The sequence below is a fragment of the Pelecanus crispus genome, chromosome 12 (genome assembly GCF_030463565.1).
Source record: "Pelecanus crispus isolate bPelCri1 chromosome 12, bPelCri1.pri, whole genome shotgun sequence".
Lineage (NCBI taxonomy): Eukaryota > Metazoa > Chordata > Aves > Pelecaniformes > Pelecanidae > Pelecanus > Pelecanus crispus.
Genome location: NC_134654.1, coordinates 9,089,241 through 9,106,631, shown reverse-complemented (window position 1 = coordinate 9,106,631; position 17,391 = coordinate 9,089,241). Strand labels below are relative to the sequence as shown.

General features: G+C 42.8%; 1 protein-coding gene across 1 annotated transcript in view; it reads right to left on the bottom strand.

The window, feature by feature from the left end:
* RABEP1 (rabaptin, RAB GTPase binding effector protein 1) overlaps window positions 1-16,533 on the bottom strand; it is a 51,680-nt gene extending 35,147 nt beyond the window's left edge. Inside the window, exon 1 of the mRNA XM_075719431.1 lies at window positions 16,518-16,533. The gene's annotated coding sequence lies outside the window, so the exon portion shown is untranslated. The remainder of the gene's footprint in view (window positions 1-16,517) is intronic.
* Window positions 16,534-17,391: the final 858 nt, after the last annotated feature.

The following is a 17,391-nucleotide window of genomic DNA, read 5'->3' as shown; positions in this document are numbered from 1 at the left end:
CTGAAAACCAGATCAGAAAAAAACCTATATATACAATAAACTTTTTGGAGACAAAAAAAAAAATCACTTCTGTCATACTTCTGTTATTTTCCACCTCTTTCTCTTCCTGTATCTTCTGCTTGAGACAGAAGTATGGAAAAATAAAAATATATGGCTGCCCATTTTTTTCATGCTTATTTCCTAAGAGTACTAATTTTCATCTATTATGACATCATATTGGAGCCACAATTATGTTAGTATATAATTTTTTAATCTTAAGAGTCTGCTACCAGGACATGTTTAGACTGCAAAAAGCTTTTCTTTGTTTTCTTCAAACAGGATTTGATTTAAAAAACAAAACAAACCCAAACAAAAAAACCCCAAACAAACCTCACACACACACACACACACACCCCCCCTTAGAATATACTCCAATACAGTTGTTCTGTAACAGGCACTCAGAAGTAAAGGAATAGATTATGGTTCTTTTAATAAGCATGTTGAACAGAAAAAAATTCTCACTTATGAAATGCAGGTTGCTTTATTTTCAAGGAACAAGATTTGCCCTTACACACAGATATTCACCAGCAGCAGACCAAACTGAAGAAAAAAACGGAAGAAAAGAATTCTTTGCTTGTCCCGAAGTTGCATTTGGAAGCATCAAGCATTTTATTTCCCTGGACAAATGGCTAAAGCTTACTGGTCAGCATACACTTTTCTAGTTTTGGTTGAGGACAGAGAATTGCACCAGACTTCTCACTTGCTACCTTTGTTTTCAGATTGGCAACAAATCCCCCTGGATTGTCACACCTCTCCTTTCCAAAGTACTTCGCTGCATGCAATGATGATAACTAAAATACAGAAAGAAAGAAAGAAAAAAAAAGCCCAAAAAACCAAACAAAAAACCCGGCTAGCCTGCAGCAGTGCAATGGAAGACATGCTGTTGCTTGCCAATATTACCACCAGTAAGTAGTTCTGCAGAAGTAACTCTTCGGCAGTTCCCCATTTTGAGCAGTGTGGCTTTCAGAGACATTGTTGCATTCATGCAACAATTTCTAGTTTATTGTACAGTTGAAGGTTATTTGACATGAACAATTTGTTCTCTATTGACTAAACACTCACAAGCAAACAATCCAGTACAAATTTAATGCTACATACATAAAAACTTGGTGTTGCTGACAAATGCAGGTATCGCAATGCAGGACTGAGCCTTGCTGCATCGTATCTGTTACAGTATCTTTTTACTTATTGCAGTAAATCAATAATTGCAGGATCAAAAATATTCAACTGAGCACTGCATGTTACAACCATCTAACCGCATTATAAATATTATATCAACATCAAGTGGAAGTTTGCAATATACTGTTAAGGTAAGTAATACTAGCTTTTCCATCAAAGTTCAATGACTGAAACACACCTTTCCACTATAACTTGTAGTCTCAGTAGTGCCTCTTCCTACTCTTTATTTTTCTTTTTTATGTTAAACACCATATGACATGCTACATTAAGGATCTCAGAAAAAAAGAAAAGCTACCACTGAATTAAAATAATTAAAATACAAAGAAATTGAGGTGTTTGAATAAATGGGAAGATTCTCTTCTACAATACAAAGAAGAGAATGAAAACAAAGGGAAGACAAGGGTCCTTTAAATGGCTTAATTAATCCTGCACAGTTGAGTAGCTATACGCAATAACTACTAAGTAATGCTTGACATGATATTGTAAAAACTTGCATAGCTGTTTATATGACCATCTTCATGGCATTCTACATGAATTGCTTCCATTTCACAGGTGCATCATCTCTAAAGATCTTGTTCCTGCTTCCACCAGCTAGGTAGCTGCTATTCACTATGAAGCGTTGTTCAAGATCAGCACCAAAGCTACATCTGGTGCTGCTGTTTTAAATCGATGCAGAAGTGTACAGCAGGCAAACGAACACGAGAGCATTTCCAGGTTCAGGTCAAACACTGATTACCAGAAATGTCACTTAGTACTTTTTAGTAAGACAGTGTATTGTCTTGTATCTTTGATGTGCAACCATTTTTACTGAAATCTTTCTTAATAAGCAGACATCGTCATGCAGAATTACAAGGAAAAAGGCCAACATACTGTCTTCTCCTTCCCCATTTTTTCCACTTCCGCTTCCCACTTTTTCTCCCTTTTCACAGCACTCACAACATGTTAACTACTTCCTTGCTTTGTTATTGCCTCCCTCGTCTTCTTTCTGGGACACAAAACCAGGCAGTTGCTGTTCTGGGGTCCAAGTCTCCATCCCCTGACATTCTATTCACACTGAGTAAGGAGGAATCACACCTCACTTCCTCACAGTTTTGATAAGCCCACTTCATGTGATAAGTAATGCTCCTCATCTCTTCTACACATTTAGCCATTCTGGCCCCAGGTAACTTAACTCTAGTTTTAAATTTATGCTTAGTTAAACTTTACTTAAATTAGACTGCAACGGAACAGTGTTCACTCACATAAAGTATCACAGGAATGCAGTTAGTCACATATGTCCACGTTGACAAAAATGGACTTGAATTTTTTTTTCCAGCAATTTATCTTCCATTTGCTAAAAGCACCACTCCTTCCCAAGGACAGTCTACTACCTCCATTATTATAGCCTGGCTTTCCCTATATACCTTATCATAGTAGCTGGTTCTTTCCTTCACCATTTAACTAGCATTACTATCAGACCTCTCAGTTTTGTGCACATGCTTAATTTTCTCCACAGAAGTTTCAATTCAATGCATGAGGGGTTTTGCCATCATTAGTTTTTACTCTATTTCATTTCTGCCAATGATGTTTTGGGGAGAACAATCCCTCATAAAATTTCAGGAAAACACTGTTTGTTAGCATTTTTTCAATGGGTTGACACAAGTCAAACAGACAGTGCAATAGATGGTATCCTATAGAAAGCATTTTGGCTGCATCCTGCTGCTACCATCAGTGAATCTTCTCAGAAATGCAGTGTTGGTAAGCTTGAATGCATATCAGAGTATCTCAAAAGTCAACAGCAAGCTACAGTCTGGTGAACACAGACACTGAATTAATCTATAGAGACACAAAATGGAGAGAACTGAGTTACCACTCTCATCACAATCAGCAGCATTTTCCTTGCTCTCTCAGTGCTTGTATCTCATTCCCCTGGCTTTAACAATTTTTCATTTTTATAACCACTCTTTACAAGGGGATCAATTTAAAAAAAAAAAAAGACTTCAGAAAAAAAGCTCAATGACTTCTTGGGTTTATGAAGGGTCTATTTACTCTACAGGCTGCATACATTTACTCAAACTAGTCACTGCTTGCACAAACAAGAGCATGGTGATGGCAGCACAAAACTCAGTCAAAGGTTAAGCATCCAAGTATTGGTCCAATTTCTCTAAAAGGGTTCACAGCTTGTACCGAGTGTCATTGTTGCTACAATTACACCACTATCAGCTCAAAGCCAGCCTAGGTAGATCTACATACCCTGCAGTCACAGCCTGACTTGGTCCCCTGGGCAAAGCTTTTTAAGCATTTAGTACATCTAAGCTTAAACAATGCCTCTGTCAAACATGTCAGCATTCACGCACACTTTCACCACTCCTTTATTTCATCAGTCTGTCCTACCTCATTATGGGATAAGATAAACATTCAACATAAGGTATTTTTAACAGACACACAAAAGAGGCTCCTTCAGCTTGTAGCAAGACCTCCAGCAGAGCCACCTATTCCCCTTCCACAGTATTTTAAAGCAAGTCCCCAAAAACTGTCAAGTCACTTAATTCTTCTTGATCAAAGCAACATTGAAAACATGAATGAGTCTTCGTATTTACACAGGAATGCTTCTGCCAAGCTTTTCCACACTACCACAACTCATCATTTGTATGATATAATCACAAAATCTGGAACAGGATTAAACTACTTCACATGGCAATTACACTTGACAGTGAGGTTTTCGGAGTACCTTGCCTTGCAAGAAAAACAAAGAAGATATTGTCTGTTTTAATAAACCATCAGAAATCATAGAATCATAGAATCATTTAGGTTGGAAAAGACCTTTAAGATCATCCAGTCCAACCATTAACCTACACTACCAAGTCCACACTAAACCAATCAAGGGTAGACTAGACTAAACCACATCCCGAAGTGCCACATCTACCCGTTTTTTGAACACTTCCATGGATGGTGACTCCACCACCTCTCTGGGCAGCCTGTTCCAATGCTCGACTACCCTTTCCGTGAAGAAATTTTTCCTAATTTCCAATCTAAATCTCCCCTGGCGCAGCTTGAGCCCACTTCCTCTCATCCTATTGCTAACTACTTGGGAGAAGAGACCAACACCCACCTCACTACAACCTCCTTTCAGGTAGTTGTAGAGAGCGGTAAGGTCTCCCCTCAGCCTCCTCTTCTCCAGGCTAAACGACACCAGTTCCCTCAGCCACTCCTCATAAGACTTGTTCTCTAGACCCCTCACCAGCTTTGTTGCCCTTCTCTGAACACGCTCCAGCACCTCAATGTCTTTCTTGTAGTGAGGGGCCCAAAACTGGACACAGTATTCCAGGTGCAGCCTCACCAGCGCCGAGTACAGGGGCACAATCACCTCCCTGCTCCTGCTGGCCACACTATTCCTGATACAAGCCAGAATACTGTTGGCCTTCTTGGCCACCTGGGCACACTGCTGGCTCATGTTCAGCCGGCTGTCTACCAACACCCCCAGGTCCTTGGGCAGCTTTCCAGCCACTCTTCCCCAAGCCCATAGGGTTGCATGGGGTTGTTGTGACCAAAGTGCAGAACCTGGCACTTGGCCTTGTTAAACCTCATACAGCTGGCCTCAGCCCACTGATCCAGCCTGTCCAGGTGCCTCTGCAGGGCCATCCTACCCTCGAGCAGATCGACACTCCCACCCAACTTGGTGTCATCTGCAAACTTACTGAGGGTGCACTCAATCCCCTCATCTAGATCATCAATAAAGATATTAAACAAGGCTGGCCCCAAAACAGAGCCCTGGGGAACACCACTTGTGACCGGCTGCCAACTGGACTTAATTCCATTTACCACAACTCTCTGGGCTTGGCCACCCAACCAGTTTTTTACCCAGTGAAGACTATGCCCGTCCAAGCCATGAGCTACCAGCTTCCCAAGGAGAATATTATGGGAGACGGTGTCAAAAGCTTTGCTAAAGTCCAGGTAAATGACAGCCACAGCCTTTCCATCATCTACCAGGCGGGTCACCAGGTCATAGAAGGAAATCAGGTTGGTCAAGCAGGACCTGCCTTTCATGAACCCATGTTGGCTGGGCCTGATCCCCTGGTTGACCTGCACTTGCCTGTTGAGTTCACTCAATATGAACATCTCCATAATCTTCCCCGGCACCAAGGTCAGGCTGACAGGCCTGTAGTTCCCCAGATCCTCCTTCTAGCTCTTCTTGTAGATGGGCGTCACATTGGCAAGCCTCCAGTCATCAGGGACCTCCCCTGTTAACCAGGACTGCTGATAGATGATGGAAAGTGGCTTGGCAAGCTCCTCTGCCAGCTCCCTTGGTACTCTCGGGTGGATTCCATCTGGCCCCATAGACTTGTGAGCATCCAGGTGGCATAGCAGGTCGTTAACTGCTTCCTCCTGGACTATGAGGGCTCTATTCTGGTCCCCAACCCTATCCTCTAGCTCAGGGGCCTGAGTACCCTGGGGATGACTGGTCTGGCTGTTAAACACAGAGGCAAAGAAGGTATTAAGTACCTCAGCCTTCTCCTTGACCTTGGTGACAATGTTCCCCCCCACATCCAGCAAGGGATGGAGATCCTCCTTGGCTCTCCTTTTATTGCTGATGTACTTATAAAAGCATTTTTTATTATCTTTTACAGCATTGGCCAGATTAACTTCTTGCTAGGCTTCTGCTTTTCTAATTTTCTCCCTGCAGGACCTAACAAGATCCCTGTACTCCTCCTGAGTTGCCTGCCCCTTCTTCCAAAGGAGGTAGACCCTCCTTTTTTCCCCTGAGTCCCCGTAAAAGTTCCCTATTCAGCCAGGCCGGTCGTTTTCCCCGCCGGTTGGTCTTATGGCACACGGGGACAGCCATTCTCATCAAATAAGAATATTTCAGATTGACAGACATTTAGGAAGAGATTCTGACACACACTTCACTATACAGGAGACCACTTATATAATTCATCACTCTGAACACCACTAGTATAAATGTTTTCTTAAGATGTAAACACTTGCTAAACCCAGGCAACAAACTCAGTACTGATTTTCTTTCAAGATAATTTAATTGCTGACTCATTTTCAGTGGGAGGGAAAAAAAAAATCCCTTTGACTCCTTATAATATGTTTATCACTTTGCTTACAGATTTATTAAAGGCAGTCCTCCTTTGGGGAAAAAAAAGTTAATAAAGTATGACTCAGCTCTCAGTAAAAAAACCAAACCAACCCTACTGCATTGTTCTCTTTGATGAAGTATTTTAATATATAAAACAAAACCAGTCCATTAATTCAAAAATTCCCCCAGATACCACTAGTCTAAGATCTCATGCTGTCTTGCCATTTGTCATAAGGACAATAATTGAAGTGTAGCTTTGATAGTATTCAGGCTACAGACCACCCCAAATACTCTGCTTCCCAATTTCTGAGCAGAAAGAACAAATTAATGATGACCTAACACACCTAAAAATTCAAAGGAAGGTAACAAAAGTGAAATATTAAATTGGAGAGATAAGCACATAGCTAGACCAAGAAAATAATGCAGAGAAAAACAAAAAGAAGCCACTGTTTGTGAAATTTATGTAGGCAATGGCTTCTCTAGTTTACCATTGCTACAGGTATGAGGAGACTGCCATTTAAAGCAAATCAGCATCTTCGAGGACATTTTCAAAAGCTGACATAATCAATAACTGCATGCAAACTCACTTCCACATGTACACTACTGTTTGCACGACAGCACTACTGTACTTTTACAGGTAGCAGAAAAGCTTCAGAAATAACAGTAATTCATACATAAGCCAAGAGTTACGAATGTGAACAAGTGCCACAAAAGGGAATTAACACCAGATTTCTTTCCCTCTGTGGTTTCCTATCCCTTCCTACATAATTTGGCCACCCAAATTAGTAGGCAGAGAATAAATTGAGAAAGGGAACAGGTGAAGACTTACTTTCAAGGAATAGTAATTTAAAAGCGTTAGTTGTCAGAAAAGCAGGTTGCAGGCATGAAAACATGGTGCCTTAGAGTAACCACTTAAAGGATATAAATCTTAATAAATGGCCTGGAAAATATGGTTGCTAGATGTATTTATGGACATACGGTGGTGATAAATACAGTATGACAAATAATAAAAGATCATTAACATCTTTATTTGATAAGGAACAGGATACAGTTCCTATCATTTGGAATAAGGTTTCTACAGCAATTTAATAGTTTCCCTGAGAACAACAGACTACTACTTCCCCAAGCCTCTATAATCTATTTCTTGACAGAAGACATTGCCATCATTCTATATATTCATATTTTTTGCTACCACTCGTCAACCAAATTAATTCCTGAACAGTTAAAAAGGAAGAAGATCCTCCTCCAGCATGAAATTTAAAGGAAAAAAAATTAAATATGTCTGGGGTATAAGCAATACAGAACATGAAGACTTTACTAAGCCTGCAGTTATGATAATTTTAAATCAACTTAAGTACTGGTGGTCATCTGAAAGGGTAACTCAGCACTCCAACCTCACCCTGACCACACGCACCTTTTATTCCCACCATGCTACAAGAGCCTTTGAGGCTGTACAGTGACAGGATCATAGAAGTGATACAGCAAAAAGTTGGGGGCTGGGGGAGAGTGAGTCAAACCAATTTTCAGCCAAACCAGGTCCCTGATCATGCTCATCACTTGGCTGAGCATATACCAGAACTGGCACAAACATGACCGCGAGGATGTAGACTGGTTTAAACTGTGAAAAAGAGACTGAACTACACCCTTGGACCCTCATATTACTACTGCATGGTCTCCACCCCTTCCTTTAATGGCAGCTCTCATGCTCATCGGGTCTTTCACTAAATCAAACTCATTAATCCAGCAGTGAGTAGTTCTCAACTGGATGACTGAGCTGAACTGGCTCAGCGATGGGTCCAACGCGCAGAGCTGGCACAAAGGAAATGACGGGAACCCGACTGTGGGAGCAGGAAGAAGAGAGCAGGATCGCTCCTTTCAGCAGCAGCAACCTTCTAGTCTGGCTCAGCTGTAACATGAAACCGCAGCCTACGGGTGCAGTTCGGTAATCTGTTTAAACCTAAGTGCATGCTGCTTGCCAAAAGAAATAGCCTGGCCTTCCTTCTGTCCTGCACTCTTCTTTGTGGCAACTGAGATCAGTGTAGTCATGCAGCAGAGCTTACTTTTTAAGACTTGATGACTGTCATTTGTGATAAATGACCTTCCTCAAATCCTGATTTCCATTCAGACTCTCCAGGGGAAGCTTACAAACTTAATCTGTATCAGAAAGCAAATTCCAAAGCTCAGATTCCCCATCAGTGTTTGTATACGCACAGGTTTTGAACAAATGCAACTGAAAGGGTGTCTCCAGTACAGACGCATTTAGACTGGTACAAAACCTAGAGCTGTATATAAAAATATATCACAAAACACTTTCATTCCAGAATAAGGTTAGGCTCACATTCATTCTTACTTGAAAACAAATACACTAGTACAAAACCGCAGTTAGATTAGACCCTATAATGTGACATTACCTGATGTATCATCAGGTAAATGTAAGCCTCAGTGTCTCGAATGCAACCTTTGTAACATCAGGAGTTTCTACACCATTTAGAAATTTAGCATCTTTATCTCCAGTTTCATCTAAAACTCAAACAGAAGCTCTGAAGACCAGACAGACAGCTATAATATGTTCACAGTTAGAAGCGTCAGTCAAGCACCGAATCCAGAGTTTGGCTAATTGCTTTCCCATTAATTTAGCACACATCTCTAGATACAGCACAAGGAAGAAGTATAAACAGACATTGCAGCTGACAATTAAGAAAACCTTACTTGAAATCAATCTTTAAAAGAAAATTTAAAAGATGTAGCATATGACATAAAGATGCCAGCTTGTCAGATGATTTGAACTAACAGAGCCAAATTTATGCTTCATATTTCACCAAAATAAACCAAGTAACACCACAGCTAAATTATATCACAGTGATTTTGGCACAGACTACCGTTAATGTAAGACGAATGTTCCAATTCCTGTGTCTGAAGTCAATGGGAGTCTAATATGAACTTCAGTAGGCCTTAAGAAAGACAATTTTCTTAAAGGGTACCAGACACGAAAATTTATAGTGGATGGTTAACATAATTATGGCTTGAGCAACAACTTATAGCACTCATCTGTGTTTCTTCCTATGTAGATTAAGTCAATGACACTGAAAATGCAGATGCAAGGATTGTTTTATACTCTGTGGTTGTAGCCACATTACTGTTTGCAAGTTACTGTATCTTTTTTTCTTTTTTTTAAAGCAACCAACCATGGTGCTAGTCTAACCATTTTGCATAGCACTGATGTAGCATAGATTAAAATATAACACCAAAATTACTTACGTTGGGGAGTATTTTAATGGTAACCACCCATGCAAATACAAAACGTTATCCTACCAAGGCATGGGTGTGGTGGGGAAACAGTTATACATGAAAACACTTAGAAGAAAGAGGTGAAGGAGAGCTCTTCCTTCTTTCGTTTTGCGTATTTCTCTCTTTTGTTGCTATTTAAATAGCAAGTCTTGTTGCAATTATCTGTAAGTTAAAAACATGTATCGACAAAAGATGCAATAAAAACCATATGGCCTATTCACTTTCTTAAAGGTGTGGGCAACACCGCTATAATCAACAAGGCTGGTTTGGTTTGATCCTCAGTTGATCCTTTTCTCTCACCTACAGACCAGTGCCTCTGGAGTACCACACAGTAAATGCTTCTGTTGTCTTTCAATTATTGATTCTGATTCACTTTGCCATGTATAGCTTCTATCTGTTACTGCATTTCTGCTCCACAGCTTTACTAGAAAAACATTTTCAGAAACCACAAAATATAACAAGAAGATAAATATTAACAAAAAATTCCCAATTGAATTTAAATTTCTTCTCAGTGTGACTCAACACAGTAAGGCAAACCTCTTCTGCTTATTAAGTAACTAAATCAGACTAAACAAAGTTTGGGGGGGTTTTTTTTGTGTTTTTTTGGTTTTAAGATCTTAAGTTATTTTTCAGTTCTTAACACTGCCAGACACACAAGACAAGACAGGGCTCTTAACTGCACACAGAACAAAACAAGCAAATTGTAGCAGTGCAGGTTTCCTGCCCTGCTCTCTGCTGATACCCATTTTCAGAACTGCTCTGACAGCCAAAAGATGGAACTCTTATACTTTTCTGCCTTTCCAAGAGGCGTAAACTAACTTCCAGCAATTAATTTTCACAGTCTGTGAGGCACATGACTGCTCTGGTTTGCAAATAAAGATACCAAGGTATTAAAGAATTAGATGTCAGACAACCTCATGATAAACAGGTGAGCAACTGAAGTCCATTGCCTACAAAATACTATAACCTGTTCTGACAAAGCTCAGAACCTGAAGATGTGTAAGTAGGGTTGAAAAGCAGATGAGTACTTGCTCTATATGAAGAGTAAAGCAGGAGATCTTCTCTTTTTAGTAAAAGAAACTGGAGAGACCTTAAATAAAGAAGAAGATATTAAAAAAAACAGCAAACAAGCCAAGATTCAACACAGCTAGGGAGCAATGCTGTTTGGAAAAGAAAAGGCATTTTTCACACAGGAAGTTTATACAGTCATGTGATTTTCTCTAGTAGAAGAAGACTGGAGGCATGGAGGAAACGGAGAGTGAGGGTGCACTAAGTGCAGAGCAGAGCAAGCAAAGACCATGGCAGCCAAAACAAGGGCAAGGTACACAGGACACCTTCAGACTGGAGGTTGCAAAAGGCCTGCAAGACGGAGAGCAATATTTAAAGAAGATGAGGTGATGGCTGGGAAGGAGGACTGAGGAAACCAGAGGATTAGCTGAAGAGCGGCAGTTGCCTAAGACAAGGTCAAATGACTGGCTGTTCGACCGGAGAGGAAAAATCTGTGACCAAAGGTCAAATAAGGCTGCTTAACTGTGTGGAAGCAGAAATTGCCAGGGAAGATGGAAACAGATGCGAAGCATGATTTGAAAGCTTTTATTTTTCCTCTTCGTTGTATCTGAAGGGGTCAGGTCAGGGAAGACAAGCATAGGATGGGGACAGGAAGAAGAGAAGCACCACCACAAGTCAGCTGAATGCCAACAGGAGTCATGGCTGACAGAAGCAGACATGAATAGAAAAAAAAAAAAGTAAAATAAACACAGCAATTCCCCATTGTATTAGCAGTCATGCTGCAGTTCTGCATTCTTAAGGTACTATAAGCACTGCTAATAAAGCAACAGGACAACCCAGAAGTTTTCTCAAGCACCAGGCACATTTCAGTGAAGAGCTAAAAAGCAATGCTCTTCTTTCTGAAAGACATAGAAATATTAATAAGGGTACGCTATTCACTTGTTCCTGCTATGTCAATTTATATAATGATATCAAATGATTTAAAGTTTTCCAGAGATAATTCATCATCATGCTTAACTGACTATACCATGACTAAGACTACACAATGCTTACACTATTTATAGAATAACTTGCAGAGGCTAGTACCATTAACTCAGACACCACTAAATCAGCTACTAAAACCAATTCTGCGAGTAAAGACTATGAACCACTCAGAAGCACTTAGACCTTTGGAGTGAAAGATGTTCCTCTTAAATACACACAATGGCATTTATACCTAATCAACTTTTTTTCCAACCTCGCTGTCAGAGACTGCTTAGAAGTCTGCCTAGTAAGTGCTGCTTATCAATGTTACCAGTTCTTATCTTGGAAGACTTCAGAGTAAAGCCATAACCTCATGGGTTGTTTGTTTGTTTGGTTTTTAAGCAACATACTTTTATTTTTAAAAAATACCAAATATAATAAAATACCTAAAGGTGATATAGAAAACTTCACATCTTAGAAGTATTTTTTAATAAAGTGCCTGGAGTGAAAACCCAGGAAGTCTGCCATTCAACCATCACACGTTATGAAGCCTATGGGATTTGGTCCACTCCCATGCCAAGAAACATTGTTTGCTTTAGCTTCTTAAAAGTCTTAAAACAAAATTCCTTCTTCAATCACTTTCAAGGGAGCACACACAAACTAGTTCCATGGTGGGAATCCTCCCCACCCACAAAGGGCTATGGGAAAGCAACTAGGCATCTTGAGGCATCAGGCCAGACAGGGAAGAAAACATTTACTAAGGCCATCTTCTCTGTGACAATGGTTGAGTGGCCAAGAAGCAATACAAACGGGCAAAGAGTTTATATTCTCCAGTGTTCAAAATGCAAGAGAGAGTCAGTCCACATGTTAAAGTACATTCATTGTGCCTTCAGGCAAGTCAACATCTAATTATAAAGAACATGGTCATGGTATTTTTCAAAATTAAGAAAGAGATTTGGGAGTTGGTTTCAACATGAAAACAGACACCCTGAATGTGCATATTCCCACTCTGGAGCAAACTGACCTGCTGAGCAGATCAAAACTTCCTTGGAAATTCTAAAAGGTGGAAACATGTACGTTCAAGGTGTCTGTTTTGCTTTTGAAGCCAAATCTGAGATTCGTCCACTGACCTGACATAGAAAAAGACATAGCTTAAAAAAAAAGTGAATGTTTGTGTTTTTTAATTAAAAAGATATTTGTTTAATAACATTAGTAACTATTAAATAATAATAGAACAAAGACCAAGCAAAATAAAAGTGAGGGAAGAAATTCTTTGGCTCTTGGAAAGTACCAACAATTTTGAAGTTACTCCCCAAGAGAAGAGTTTAATATTTGACAGTTACAGCAACAACACAGAGCTGAACTTCAGTGCTCAAAACCAGTCCCCTACCAACCACACCCAGCTTTTGAGATGAGTAATAGCATTTTTAGATACTTCAATTTAATTTAAAAGTGATACTTATAAGGAGAATTAACTAGAAATGTAAAAGCGTCTAAGGCTTAAGTTTTGTTTCTTAATTTTCTATGTGACATCCCAGACCCCTGCACTAGGAATGCTCAGCCTCTGTGATACATGAAAAGTATGGCGACAGCAAGTCTCAGTTCTTGTCAGGAACCCGTATTATTGCCACAGGGAAACAATGCAGCTCATGGTGCTGCTAGTGGTACTAAAATCAATATGGCAACGTTCCCCAATTTTCTATATACAGCTGAGCAGCTCTCTCCACTTGAGAACTGGCATAATCTCTGACCACACAAAAGATACACCATTTTTACCAGCCTAAGCACAGGAGTAAGAGAAAGTTACTCCAATACTGTATGAATTCTTTCTGCTGGCAAATTCTTATTAAAATATTTGCTAGACTGTGCCATTAAGTTTCCTTTATCACAGAATAACATCAACGGTTATGCTATTTATCAGTCTGACTGTACTAATGGTTTAAGTTTACTAGTGCAGTAAAAAGAGTTTAATAATTTGCCTATCATTATAATTAATTTTAGTCTTGAAGAATTAGTGTTTTATGTAAGTGCAGTTTCTTCACTGAAGCATTTTCCAGACATGAGAAGCGAATAATACTAAAGCCTGAGCATTCCGATAGGGAAAAACTACGCCAAAATATTTTGCTTGGTAACCTTATTTTCAGAGATGGGAAGCATCCAGATCTGAGTTAAACCCAGGGAGGCTCAGAGCACACTACCTTCAAAAATAAAAATATTTTGAAAAATAAGGCATTACTGTTCCAGTCACGCAATCTAGACAACACACATATTAATTAAAATCTAAAAAAACCCTACCTTGACCAGGATCAATAAGAAGCACACACCTACTTGCAACACAGGTTGACATCATTAGCTAACAGTTCACAGCACAGTGCACAAAGCTACACCAGCAGCCAAAGGACTCTGCACTTAGCCTTTCTGCGATTGTTATCACATGGAAACTCTATTACCCCACGCAAAAGAATTAGCCGGTTATTAACATCTACTAAGCCAAAGTACACGGGGTAGGATCTGACTTCCATTCTTTTCCTATTTCTTTGTGCTATTCCTTCCCCTGTTCTTGGGCCCATTTTCATTTCAGTATGGACATTAGAATAGAATATACATTCCACATTACATTCCTCTCATGTTGTTCCATATATGTGATTTCTACTACAGTAGAAATAGTAGTTCTTTTATACTTGCTTCCAACAAAAAAATCATAGCTGAAGCATCTTGCACAAGTAAAGAATGCATAAGGTATTTATAATCAATATAAGCAATTATAAAAAAGCCATTATTTTTCCTCAGGGGAACATAATAATCCAGTTCTATTTTGTCACATGCAATCTTAAACCAGAGATTACACTGCTCCTTTAAGCAATAAATTCAGTGCAGACAACTAAAAATATATAATAATTCCTTTCTTCAATATTTTCTCCACATTAAAATACAACAGAGAAGTTTCAAGGCACATTTTTGGCAAGTTACTTAAAAATAAAACCAACACAAATGAGAACAATAGTATAGTAATCAAAGTGGATAAAAACCCCCAAACTGGTCCTATTACTGCCAAAGGAGGATGAGGGAGAGGAGCCATTTTAGAAGCTGTAATTCTTTAGTGCAAGAACACAGCAACCACTTTCATAATCCATCCAACTTGCAGCCAGTTCCGTGTGCCTTATTTACAGCATCCTCATCTTCCCACAGCTAGAAAGCATGAGAAAGACAGCAATTCATACATCCTACAAGAAAGACTTCATCAACCTATCAAATTACTAAATTTTACCTGCACCTTTTTGCCTTCTTTTTAAATAAGAAAAACAAAAAACCCCATCTATCCAACTGGTGACTTCTAATATACTACTAACATACAACTACCTTTCCTGGTCAAGAGGCAGCAAACATTTGTACAATGCACAGTTCCACTGCACACCTGCAGTCAGACAGTCTGCAAGAGCCAAGAAGAAAATTTGTTGGAAGTTGTTCTGTAGCTCTCGGAAGAAAAGGCTAAAGAACAATAAACAATGGTTATTCACCAGGAAGTACACAAAAGCAACCCATACCAATGCCAATCTTACAAACATGACAACAAGTAAATTCACCTTCCCCTTAGTGCTCTAGGACGAGCATGCAATCGCTGACCTTAATGTAGGAAAAAACCCCACAATCTAAGCACCTTCATCATTAAAACTTTGAAAAGGTAGACTGAAATACTGAAATCCCTGAGGATAAGCACGTTCTCGTGTAACTCCACCAAAAAAACCCACCCACCACCAAACCAAAAAACTCACACAATTCCCTAGATATGCATAATTAAGAATACATCATTGCCCTTTTCTGACAGAGTGCTTTCCCAGGGAAACTCATCTGGTCTCTAAAAAAGAAGAGAGCTCTGGCATAGTCCCACAGCTGGGTAAGCACCTATCCTTCAAGATTCTGCACATCTCTCTAGTCCTCCTATTTCTACATTATGACCAGCCTCAACTTAAATGTCTTGCTTTCTCACCCCTCCCCATACATGCTACACACCAAACGCTGTCCCTTCAATAGCATCTTCCAAGCTAAGCATTACCTATAGTTTTTCTGATATGCATACAGTTCTGCAACCTATTCCAAAGGAAAACAAAAAAAAATTATTTGTCCGTAATTCCTCCCAAACCAGACACAAATAACCTTCCAATAACAAAAACCTTCAGGGAAAGCTTATCTTCCTCCTGCACAGGTAAATACCATCCTGAGAGAGGAGCTGTCATTTTCTTTGTTTTTTCCAGCACAGGAACAAACTGTCCACACCAAGTATCCTGACCTCAACCTCTTGAAGTGCCTTTTCGCCACACACACAGAGCAAACGCCGCCCTACATCACCTGCCATGGCCAAAGCAATGACGAAGTCCTGCCCAGCCAAGAAAGGTCTACCTGAACACAAGCACGGCCCCCCTTTCCCTCCCCTGCCGCGGTCCCCTCTCCCAGGGCAGGGAGGCCTTCCCCGTCCCACCGCACAGCCAGGCTGCGAGCCCCGTCCGCGGGAGCAGCGCGCAGCGCGTCCTCTGAAGCACTGTCCTCGCTCCTTGTGCGCGCTGGGGAGCCGCCCTTGCTCCACATGAAGCACGCTTACAGGCTAATAACCACCTGCGATCCCCCTTCGTCCCCGCAAGGCCTTCCCGCCCCAGCTCCCCCAGCCAAGCTCCCCCCCCGGGCGCTCGCCGCCCGCCCTGCCCTCACACGGCGGCTCCCACCGCCGCCCCGCCGCGGCTCCCTCCTGGCCCCGCAGGCCTCTCCGCGGGTCTCCCCTTCGTGCACGCCCCCGCGGCTGCCCCACGCACCCTGTCCCGGCGGATCCCACCTCCCCGCCGCCGTCACCACCCACCGCCGCGGCCCGGCAAGGCCGCCTCGCCCAGGCCGCTGCCCCCCGCCCCCCCGGGGCTCCGCAGGCAAGCCCGGGGTTGGGCAGGCCGCGGCCGCCCGGCTCCGCGGAGCGAGGCCGCTCCCCCTTTACCGTCCGTCGAGGGACTCGGGCCGGGCTGCGCCATGGCTCCGGCGGGCGGGCGGCGCCGCCGCGGCCTCCTCCGCCTCCAGCCGCGGCGTCGGAGCGGGAACCGCTACGCCAGGGGGCCCCGGCGAGAGACGGGAGCTGCCGGTCTGGGCCTCCGCCTCCTCCGCCTCATCCTGACAGCGGCCGCCGCCGGCGGGAGGAGGAGAAGGAGGAGGAGGAGGAGCGCCGCGCAGGCGCCCACGGTGAGACTACGGGACCGGCTGCCGCCACCGGGGCTGGGAGGCCTGGGGCCGCGCTGGCCACCGCCGCGGCGGGGGCAGGGGCAGGGGCAGGGGGGCTTCTCCCGGGCCGGCCGCCGCTGGCCGGCCCCATGCTGAGGCGCTTTGTCAGCCTACGGCTGAGAGCGGCGGCAGAGCCGGCCTCGGCGGGAGCTGGGCCGAAGCCTCCGCCCGTGAGGGCAGGGCCGGAGCGGCGGCGGACTGGCGGAGGAGCCGGTGGGCCTGAAGGCGCCCGCGGGGTTCCCGCCGCCCCGGGCTCGCTTTAGCGCCCGGTCGCGGCGCGGGCCCGGCCGGGCGGTGCTGAGCCGCCGCCTGCCCCCTCGCCTGGCCCGGCCCGGCCCGGCCCCGGCTGCGGGCCCGAGGGGTCTGGCGGGCCGCGGTGAGGCCCTGCCCCCGCCCTTCCCGGGCCCGAGAGACATCCTTGGGTCTCCTTGCAGTTAGGCTGGTCTGAAAGTATAGTTAGCCTTTATTATTAAGGGAATTGGTTAAAGTGACACCAACAAAATCCTATTCTGCTGTGTAATCTAGGGAGGGAAGCAGGTGTGACCGGGATGGATGGCAGAAGGAGCCTGTCGAGCCACAGGATCTCTTCCCCAGCA